Source organism: Salmo trutta, chromosome 22, assembly GCF_901001165.1.
Source record: "Salmo trutta chromosome 22, fSalTru1.1, whole genome shotgun sequence".
In the NCBI taxonomy this organism is placed as follows: domain Eukaryota; kingdom Metazoa; phylum Chordata; class Actinopteri; order Salmoniformes; family Salmonidae; genus Salmo; species Salmo trutta.
The window spans coordinates 6499601-6510491 of record NC_042978.1 but is presented as its reverse complement, the minus strand read 5'-3'; positions in this window follow the sequence as shown (position 1 = coordinate 6510491).

Sequence of the window (10891 nt, the reverse complement as noted above, 5' to 3'; positions counted from 1 at the left end):
GTGAGTGACTTGGCATTTGTAATAAAGCGCAAGGATGCATGATTAACAGAGTCCAGTCTCTGTAAGACAGAGGAGGCTGCATGCATATACAACAATTAAGTGATAATGCCAGAGAAGCCGGTGTTTGGAGGATATATTGGCACATGTTGTTCGTCGATGGCCGGCAAACCGTGCCAATATATCCTCCAAACACCGGCTTAGATGGCATTATCACTATACAACGGGTTACCAACACATTCAAATAATGATTGACGTATTTTCATTAAACTTTATTTTGATTCATTTATTCATACCATTTCCATCCTTCCAAAAGATATAGTACCGACACAAATCTAGGGTTGCTAGAGACGCGGCCCAGTCGTTCAGTATTTTTGTTCTGTATCTATGGACGCAACCCAGTCGTTCATTCTAAATGTTCCACTGCCATACTGGCTGGCAACGCTCTTATCCCTCGCTTGCTATCAAGCCAACCATGGCTAACTTAGTCACATTTAAAAAAAAAAAGTGCAGCAAGGATAACAGCGAAGTAGCTGCATTTGTTTAAGCTGTTTTCAAGTGAAATTTATTTGGATACATCCATAACAATGAGCTAATTCGCCTGGCATAGAAAATGCACTCAATCGTCAGGACACTGTTGTTCAGAGTAACTAACCACAGCTACAGGAACACAATCATTTCAAACTGAAGCTGGAAAGAAAATTAGATCCAGAGTTACCTCTGCTGCAGAGGATAAGTTCGTTAGTTACCAGCATCAGAAATCGGCAATTAACTGCACCTCAGATTGCAGCCCAAATAAAGTTCAAGTAAGAGACACATTTCAACATCAACTGTTCAGAGGAGACTGCGTGAATCAGGCCTTCATAGTTGAATTGCTACAAAGAAAACACTAATAAAGGACACCAATAATAAGAAGAGACTTTCTTGGGCCAAGAAACACGAGCAATGGACATTAGACCGACAGTGGAAATCTGTCCTTGGTCTGATGAGTCCAAATTTTAGATTTTTGGTTCCAACCACCATGTCTTTGTGAGACGCAGAGTAGGTGAACGAATGATCTCCACATGTGTGGTTCCCACCGTGAAGCATGAAGGAGGAGGTGTGATGGTGTGGGGGTACTTTGCTGGTGACACTGTATGTGATTTATTTTGAATTCAAGGCACTGTTAACCAGCATGGCTACCACAGCATTCTGCAGCGATACACCATCCCATCTGGTTTGCGCTTAGTCCCACTATCATTTGTTTTTCAACAGGACAACAACCCAAAACCCACCTCCAGGCTGTGTAAGTGCTATTTGACCAAGAATAAGACTGATGGAGTGCTGCATCATATGACCTGGCCTCCACAATCACCCGACCTCAACCCAATTGAGATGGTTTGGGATGAGTTGGACCGCAGAGTGAAGGAAAAGCAGCCAACAAGTGCTCAGCATATGTAAGAACTCCTTCAAGACTGTTGGAAAAGCATTCCAGGTGACTACCTCATGAATCTGGTTGAGAAAATGCCAAGACTGGGCAAAGCTGTCATCAAGGCAAATGGTGGCTACTTTGAGAACATTCCCAAGGTGAAGCCATTTGGATAACCAAAGAATGTTGTTCCTTAACGTTCTGGGAACCATTTGAGAACATTCCCAAGGTGAAGCCATTTGGAGAACGATCCTAGAACATTTCCAACAAAGCAATTAAATGTCAAGGTCCTTAAATATGCTGAGAATGATCCAAAGCCAAGCAACTATCCTGCACCATTTCCAGAAGGTTGGGAAGGTTGTATGTAAAATAACCATAGGACAACCACACTCTCACCAAGCTGTAAGAAACATATGGTTCTCAGAATGTTATATGCTAGCTGGGGAGATGGTTCCTAAATACAGTCATATGAGCTGGCTTCCCAAGAAAACCTTTTTACTGTCTGTTTGAGTCATAGCTAATTTTTGTGAAAAGTCTCAGCATTTTATAAGGAGACAGATGGACTTCCTGTGTTAGGCTATAGGAAAACTCTCAAGGGATTGCAAAGATGAGAAATTAGGGTGAAATAGCAAGTACTGTGAATTGCTATGGGTCAGAAGAAAAAGTGTATAATGACCGTTTGGTGCTGCAGTTGCTGTCTCACAAGAAGTGGGGGAAGGGAGAGCAACAGTGGTCACTGGCCACAGCCCAGCATGGCTGTAAATGTCCTGTGGTCGAAAGACAGAAGTCACCAACTGACATTTTGACTGCCTCTGCAGTCTTGTGAATCACTAGTCTTTTTGATCCATTCATAACCATTGTAGTTAATTATTTGAATTCATGAGCTATTAAGACTCGATGCAGCTGACTCTATTTGCGTTTAGCCACACTTTTTTAGGGCATCATGTAATTGCTTTTGGAGCCACTGTTTTAGAGGTTGTTATGTTGAAACACATTACCATAAGTGAATACTTTTAAAGCTATTGAACTTCTCACATACAGATTAAACATACTAGATAGCGGAGGCGCCACTTTGGTTTTAGAAGTGGGGGGACATAACCTGGCAAGGGGTCTGGGGGAGTTAAAAAAAATTAAAGGTGTGAATTGGGAAGTAAATTGTATTGGGAGAGAGTTGACTTATTGACTAGACTGGTGGGGGTCGGGCATGCAGGTGGCTTATTTGGTTATTACAGATAATTTGGAAACACTCCTTTCTGCTTTGTATACGTTGACCTACCTATTTTATTAAAAGTACATATTTTTTGCATTATTCACACAGAATTCAGTAGCCTACCTCTCCTAGTTGGACGTGAGAGTTCAAGTTCGCCTAGTATGTGTGGCCTCATTGAAATAGAGTAGACTGCCTACATGAGTGGAGAATCAAGTGGCAGTTAACTTGAATATGAAATTAACTTTAAAATGATTTAGACTGTAGTTTACTACAGTGTCTGTAAACAGATATTGATAATGGAAAGAAGTGTAGGGTGCCCAACCAACATGAGTCAAAGTGCAATCAAAAAATGTTATCATTGAAAAGGAAAAAGCACAACGCAAACAGATTATGATGAGCCAGCGTTTTAATTTTCAATAAATATTGATTACCCATTAATGTGCCTCTGCCTGCAAATTGTCCTTCTAAAAGGTAGGCTACATCCTATAGGCCTATGCAAAACATAGCAAGTGTTGCTGTAATCATTCTTGCTGCGCTGCTTCCAGTTCAGTAGCCATACCTGCGAGATCCGGTGCGCATGTGGTCTCATTTAAATAGAGTAGGCTATAGCCTATGCATTGGTGGAGAAGCACGAGGCAGTTATCTTTCCAAGGAAATGTACTTCCTAAATAGGCCTGTGATTAGGCTATAGTTTACGACATTGCCTAGAAATAGGCCTAAATATTGATCACCCATATTTCTGTATGAAAATCTTCCCAATCCTAAAAGGTAGGCTATAAAAATAGCAGTAATACAATATAAAGGCCATGTGAGAATCTCTGGTAATCTAACCTATTTCTTAAGTTATTTTTGCGCATTTGATATTGCCTATAGGGCGCAAGATTGCTGGGACCATGGCTGGCAAGTGAGCTGCGTCTCACATGCCTAAAATAACATTGCAGGACAGTTGAGTTTGGGACCAGTTCCTGTGGTAGCGGGAGGGATTCGAACAGCTGTTTATTACTATATCAGTGTGAAAAGTAGGGAATTAGCTAGGGAAACTGACGGATCAATAACGTTATACATGACAATTACAATACTAGCTCAGCACTGCGAATAAATACAATTAAATTATTTATTTTTTAAGTTAAACAGCAGTTACCTTGCCAGCTACATCAGCCAACTAAAGAGTAGCCAGTTTCTGCCATGCTTGCTTTTACAACTCGGTGAAAGAGTGCCACACATACACACTGAGCTATGCTCAAATCAACCGTGCTGATCCAGCCAGCCTTCCAGAAGCTTTGCCTTCACACAGCCTGTCAGCCCACTCTGTGGTGTCCACGCAGTCCTAAATCCAGTCTGCTGAACACTCCAAACAGCCTACCCGAGTGCTCAGAGGAGTCTGTATGGTCCTAAAGCACACCATTGCTGCTTTTTGTATCACATTGCAAGGATAAAACTGGGGGGGATAAAAATGCAATTTAAGAATGTGGGGGGGACATGATTCCCCTGTCCCAAGTCAAAGTTGTGCCCCCGTTAGATACAGTGCATTTGGAAAGTATTACGAACCCTTGAATTTATTTTTTATTTTTTTACATACAGCCTTTTCTAAAATTGATTAAATTGTTTTAGTTTTCATCAATCTCACACAATACTCCATAATGACACAGCAAAAAAATTAAATATCACATTTACATAAGTTGTCAGACCCTTTACTCAGTACTTTGTTAAAGCGCCTTTGGCAGCGATTTCAGCCTTGAGTCTTCTTGGGTATGACACTACAAGCTTGGCACACCTGTATTTTTGGAGTTTCTCCCATTTTTCTCTGCAGATCCTCTCAAGCTCTGTAAGATTGGATGGGGACCATGGCTGCACAGCTCTTTTCAGGTCTCTCCAGAGATGTTAGATCGGGTCAAGTCCGGACTCTGGCTGGGCCACTCAAGGACATTCAGGGACTTGTCCCGAAGCCACTCCTGTGTTGTCTTGGCTGTGTGCTTAGGGTCGTTGTCCTGTTGGAAGGTGAACCTTCACCCCAGTCTGAGGTCTTGAGCACTCTGGAGCAGGTTTTCATCAAGGATCTCTCTGTACTTTGCTCCGTTCATCTTTCCCTCAAATCCTGACTAGTCTCCCAGTCCCTGCCGTTGAAAAACATCCCCACAGCATGATGCTGCACCAACATGCTTCACCGTAGGGATGGTGCCAGGTTTCCTCCAGACGTGGCGCTTGGCATTCAGGCCAAATAGTTCAATCTTGGTTTCATCAGACAAGAGAATCTTGTTTCTCATGGTCTGAGAGTCCTTTAGGTGCCTTTTGGCAAACTCCAAGTGGGCTGTCCTGTGCCTTTTACTGAGGAGTGGCTTCCATCTGGCCAGACTGGTGGAGTGCTGCAGAGATGCTTGTCCTTCTGGAAGGTTCTCCCATATCCACAGAGGAACTCTGGAGCTCTGTCACAGTGACCATTGGGTTCTTGGTCACCTCCCTGACCATGGCCCTTCTCCCCTGATTGCTCAGTTTGGCCGGGCGGCCAGCTCTAGGAAGAGTCTTGGTGGTTCCAAACTTCTTCCACTTATGAATAATAGAGACCACTGCGTTCTTGGGGACCTTCAATGTTGCAGAAATTCTTTGGTGCCTTTCCCCAGATCTGTGCCTCGAAACACTCCTGTCTCGGCGCTCTATGGGCAATCCTTCGACCTCATGGCTTGGTTTTTGCTCTGGCATGCACTGTCAATCGTGGGACCTTATATAGACAGGTGTGTGCCTTTCCAAATCATGTCCAATCAATTGAATTTACCACAGCTGGACTCCAATCAAGTTGTAGAAACGTCTCAAGGATGATCAATGGAAACAGGATGCACCTGAGCTCAAAGTTTAGTCTCATAGCAAAGGGTCTGAATACTTGTGTAAATAAGGTATTTCTGTTTTTTATTTGTATTAAATTAGCAAAAACTTCTAAAAACCTGTTTTCGCTTTGACATTATGGGGTATTGTGTGTAGATTGATTAGGAAACATATTTCATCCATTGAAGAATAAGGCTGTAATGTAAGAAATTGGAGGGAAAACAGGGAAGGGGTCTGAATACTTTTGGAATATGCTGTAGTGCTCAGCATCCACAACAATGTCTAAGCAGAAGCCAGTCTACATAGGATGTGCATAATATACTGTAGGGCAGGTATGTTCTTGAATGTATTTGAATGTTTTGGGAATTTGCACATTAAAAAAATGACCTGCAGCAGCGCTGTTGAACCCAGGTTTATAGCCCTTAGTAGCAATAATAAGTCGTAATTAGTCATAAAATACGCTACTTACTACCTGTAATACAGTCCTCTTGACAGATTTTTTTCATTTAGTTTTTTTAACAGCCAAAAATATATTTACTTCAAATTGGATGAAATGTCATGTAACACGTGCAGCACAATATTGCTGATAAGCGAAAGTGTGGTTTTCTAGGCTATATACTGTATGTTGTCATATGTAGGCTACATCTGTCTTTTAAAATCATTAATTGGAGCGACCTCGCCGGTACAATCTCTGGATACAGGGCCAGCATGTGTTTATTTTATTTTTTTAACACCAGTATACATACAAGAAGTATACAAACAGACAATGATAACATATGCTAGGGGGTACAACAAATTACAGATTATACAAGACCTTAAAAGATACACATTGATTGTTTTATCAGCTTTCTTATTAGAATAATGTAGAGTGGCTTTAATGTACTGCTCAAATTCCTTATAGAAAACATGGAAGAGTGTTTTGTTTTTTGTTGTTGTGAATTTACATTTATGAATATGACATTTTGCCATTGCACAATTAGATTCATGAGGTAAAATTGTTTTACTTTATCCTGATTATAGTTAAGGAAACTGAGCAGCACATTCTACCATAAAAAAAAAGTCATCAACAATATTAACAATTATAAAACTATAAATATCTTCCAAAATAAATGCAAAACAGTTCATTCTGAAAGAGACCTCTTTGACCTTGTTAACAAGCAGGTATTTGTGTGGTAATAACCAGATATTTTTTCCAACAGATATTATTGACAAATGTTTTCCAGTAAATTGTGACATAAGGAATAGATACAATATCCCTTTTGAAATAAAGCACTTGTAGATATCTTGTTCTGAGGGAGCAAGGAGAAACACATTTTTCTTATTGGAGAGTCAACTGGATTAAGCGAGGGTAGGTCAAGAAGGTGAGGTCTGGTAACATCTCTGAACAACATGAGAGTTCCAGATGGACTTGCATCAAAGACTCTGGCGAACTCTTTATGGACCACACCCTCTCGATTTGATAACATATTCACAGAAGGACGCAGGTTCGGTGTCCCATAAAAAGCAATGGGCGGAGACGAAGGAGTCATGTACCGCGATTTGATTGGAGAATTGGTCTGACATGACTGTTTTTTTTAAAGAAATTGCCTCCACCCATTGGTCGATAGGCTTCGTCCGATTTGAGCTCATTTCCCATATCAGCATAGCTAAATGGAGTCGCAGAAAAAAAGGAGAAGCTAAACAAATCCAAAGACTCGGCGTGGAAGAAATTCTGGTGGAGCGGCGTTTCGAGTCTTATACCCGAACACCGGTTGGAAGAAGAATGCTCGAAAACAAGAGAGAGAGGTTGAAAACCTTCCTAAGAAAAATAGATGAAAAGGCAATCTTTAGAATCAAGCACTTCATGAAAGAAAGGTAAATATAACTGTTCTGCCTAAACCGCTATCACGCCGCGAGCCCTCTGTAGCAATGGGTGGATGTGTTAATAGAGATGCTAGCTGGCTTTTCGCTTCTTATAAGAAACAACGTTTGGAATTCAATACAACATACAATTAGTTACGTTATACTGTTACATTTGCCCTGAATTACTTTCTATAGTTATTACTTTTGTTTCAAGAGACGTTTAGGTTCTTCCAAGTGGTGGCCACTGTAATGGGTCGCCCTGTGCACTCTTGCGGTACTACGTTAACATGCTAGCAAAGTACAACTAGCTAACGTTAAGCCTAGCATGACTAGGGAACTATACTTAACAAAAATATAAACGCAACAATTTCAAATATTTTACTGAGTTACAGTTCATAGATGGAAATCAGTCAATTGAAATAAATTCATTAGACTATGGATTTCACATGACTGGGCAGGGGTGTAGTCATGGGCCTGGGAGGGCATAGACCCATCCACTTGGGAGCCAGGTCCAGCCAATCAGAATTCGTTTTAATCTAGAAAAGTGCTTTATTACAGACAGAAATGCTCCTCAGCACCCCCTTGCCTCAGACAATCCCGCAGGTGAAGACGCTGGATGTGGAGGTCCTAGGCTGGCGTCGTTACACGTGGTCTGCGGTTGTGAGGCCGGTTGAATGTACTGCCAAATTCTCTAAAATGACGTTGGAGGCGGCTTATGGTAGAGAAATTAACAGTGAATTCTCTGGCAACAGCTCTGTTGGACATTCCTGCAGTCAGCATGCCAATTGCAGACTCCATCAAAACTTGAGAACTGTGGCATTGTTGTGACAAAACTGCACATTTTAGAGTGGCCTTTTATTGTCCACAGTACAAGGTGCACCTGTGTAATGATCATGTAGTTTAATCAGCTTCTTGATATGCTACACAGGGGTATGGTTTATTTTGCCAAATGAGAAATGCTCACTAATAGATGTAAACAAATTTGAGACATACACATTTTGTGCGGATGGAACATTTCTGGTGTCTTTTATTTCAGCTCATGAAACATGGGACCAATGCTTTACATGTTGCGTTCTATATTTTTGTTCTGTATATTTAGCTAGCTGCCTCTTAGGTGACATCCTGAATCTAGTGAAAGCTGTAAGTTATTGAACACATTTTAAATGGTAATAGTATTTATCTACTGTCTCAAATGCTTGTCAGCTAGTAGAAGTGTCTCAAATAGGAACATAATTGTGCAAACAGCTGGACCTTAGGCAATTTAAACAATGTATTTTATTGCATAGAACTTCCGATAAAATTAGCTAGCTAGTTTTGGGAGTTACACTTTAATTAGGTCGCAATGTAGCCTCAAGTGTATTCCTGGACTACAGCTAGAGGATGTCATGATACAGAGTACAACAGATCAGCAATTAGTTTCACAGGGAGAGGTGAAATATGTGTCAATTATGAGAAGGAAAACAGCTAGGTAAACATCCAGGCAATATTTTTGTATACACAGGCCTACAGTCAAGGAAAGGTGTTTTCTTTACATTCAAAACAGGTCCAGAATATTGGCTTTACACCACCATGTTAGCTGAAAGCGGTGTCTGGTGAGCTGTATGGAAACTCAGTTATTGCAGGTTCCAATGCTTGGATTCTTCTGGACAGTTCTTAATCTCATCATTGCCTCTCGCAGATGAAAACGCGTTACCTCATCGTCCTCCTGCTCCTCTATGTGGGTCAGAAGGAGACTACTATTTATTTATCCTCCTAATGGCAGGGATGATCCTGCTCTGAGAATAACCACAGACAGCAGGAACCGGTGTTACAGCAGAGGAGACATGTCGGGGACACGTAAGGGAGACCTACTGGGGACACGTTTTCTTTGAGAACTCTATTTTTAGTCTCCGTGGGTCACCCACATGTGGTCTCTATCGTTTATATAAAGGCCGTAACATATCACCGTTTAAGCCCCGTCCAATAGGAACCGTGCTACACCAGCCCCCCCCCCCCCCCACCATGAGCCCTTCGCCGTTATCTCCTCCGCTCTTAGTGAGCTATGGTATGTGAAAGTGACATTCATTGGGGGTCGTCTCTCAGGTTGTTAATGTACAGTGATAACATGTACTGACTGAGTTTTGTAAGTCTAGTAGTGCTACATTGAAGCTAGGAATAGACAGGGAGGGGCTGCAGTGCCGGAAGGAGTGCACAACCAGTGGCCAAGAAAGGCCTAACTTTTTTAAATAAAAGGGAGAAAACCAGATCTGTAGGCTTGAGTGGGGTTTATAGTTAGACCTGGGGTTATGGTTAAGTCAGGGTTATGGTTAAAAGGGCATGCGTGTCGCCTCCCCAGCACGGTGCAATGAGCACTCTCCCAGACTTCGTTCACAAAGTCAGGAAATTTTCTTTTCTTTTTCACCCGGGAGCCTTTTCACTTCACAGAGGACTGGTGAATTCCTCATAGTTCTAGCTGTCTCTCCAAACTATACACAAGTCTTTAAACACTGTTGTTCACGTGACTAATCTGTACAGTACCATCGGAACGTTAAGGTAGACACTGGCTTACCCAGAATGTTGTCTATTTACATGAAACCATAAACTCAAATCAGCTTGCACTCTTTTTGCTGTGAGAAATCATATCTAGATTGAAGGCTAGGGCTAACAATTTTTTGGGATATACACATGTACTTGGTGAATTAATTCAACATGTGAGAGCCAGGTGGGAATTTCCTGCTGTTGATCTTCCTACTGTTGAGCTATCATGAGGCTACAGTGGAAGAAAGGCCTTCTGTCTCGGTCAGCTGAACATGGAGGAAGTGGCGAGAGCCCTGCATGCATGGGCCACATGACTCTCACAAACGCACACTGTTCTGCAAGCCCTGGGCCTGGCGGCACGCCACAAGCCGCATGTTGTTTGGCCCCAGTCTCTGGTGACTTGTCTTGCTTGACCACTCTGCTGCAGAGCAAAGCGACTCCCTCACAGGCCAAATCACTTGGCGTGTCTGACTTTGTTTTGTTCTAGCCAATTCCTGGGATTTATAGTTGATTTGGCATATTCACTTGAATTGTTACTGGGATGTTCACTTGTGTTGCTATATTGTATTCGTTTTTTTGATTTTACTGTTAGCCTTGGAGTTTTTTTGTACAATAGGTTTTTTTCTGGATCAAAATGCGACTTGGGTGGTGTACGCTGTCAGCCTGGCTGAATTTGAGGCCCCTCTCTTGGCGGTGTAGAGACATTTAGCATTTAAGCCACTTTCCTGCAATTCTACACATTTTATATGGAGCTGAGAGAAATTGTTGGTGTTTTTTAAGCAAATCTCCTGCAATTCTCTGAATTGTGCCATGGCTAATGCTGTTGTTTTGCTCAAACAAAAGAATACTGCTAAAGCATTTTTTTTAATGTTCAGTTCTCCCTGACACTAGCATTTATTTAGGTGATTGTTAGTTCTGAAAGCATATATGTCCATTTGTCTTCTACATTTATATCTGGTTTTAGTGGTGAAATGGACACTTTTTCCATCCCTAAAGTTCATTTAAAAAAAAAAAAATCCCTCCTAAGGATTTCATATGGCAGAAAAATCCCTGTACAAAATATTAACGTATGGTTTGGCTATGTGCGAAAGCTTTGGAGT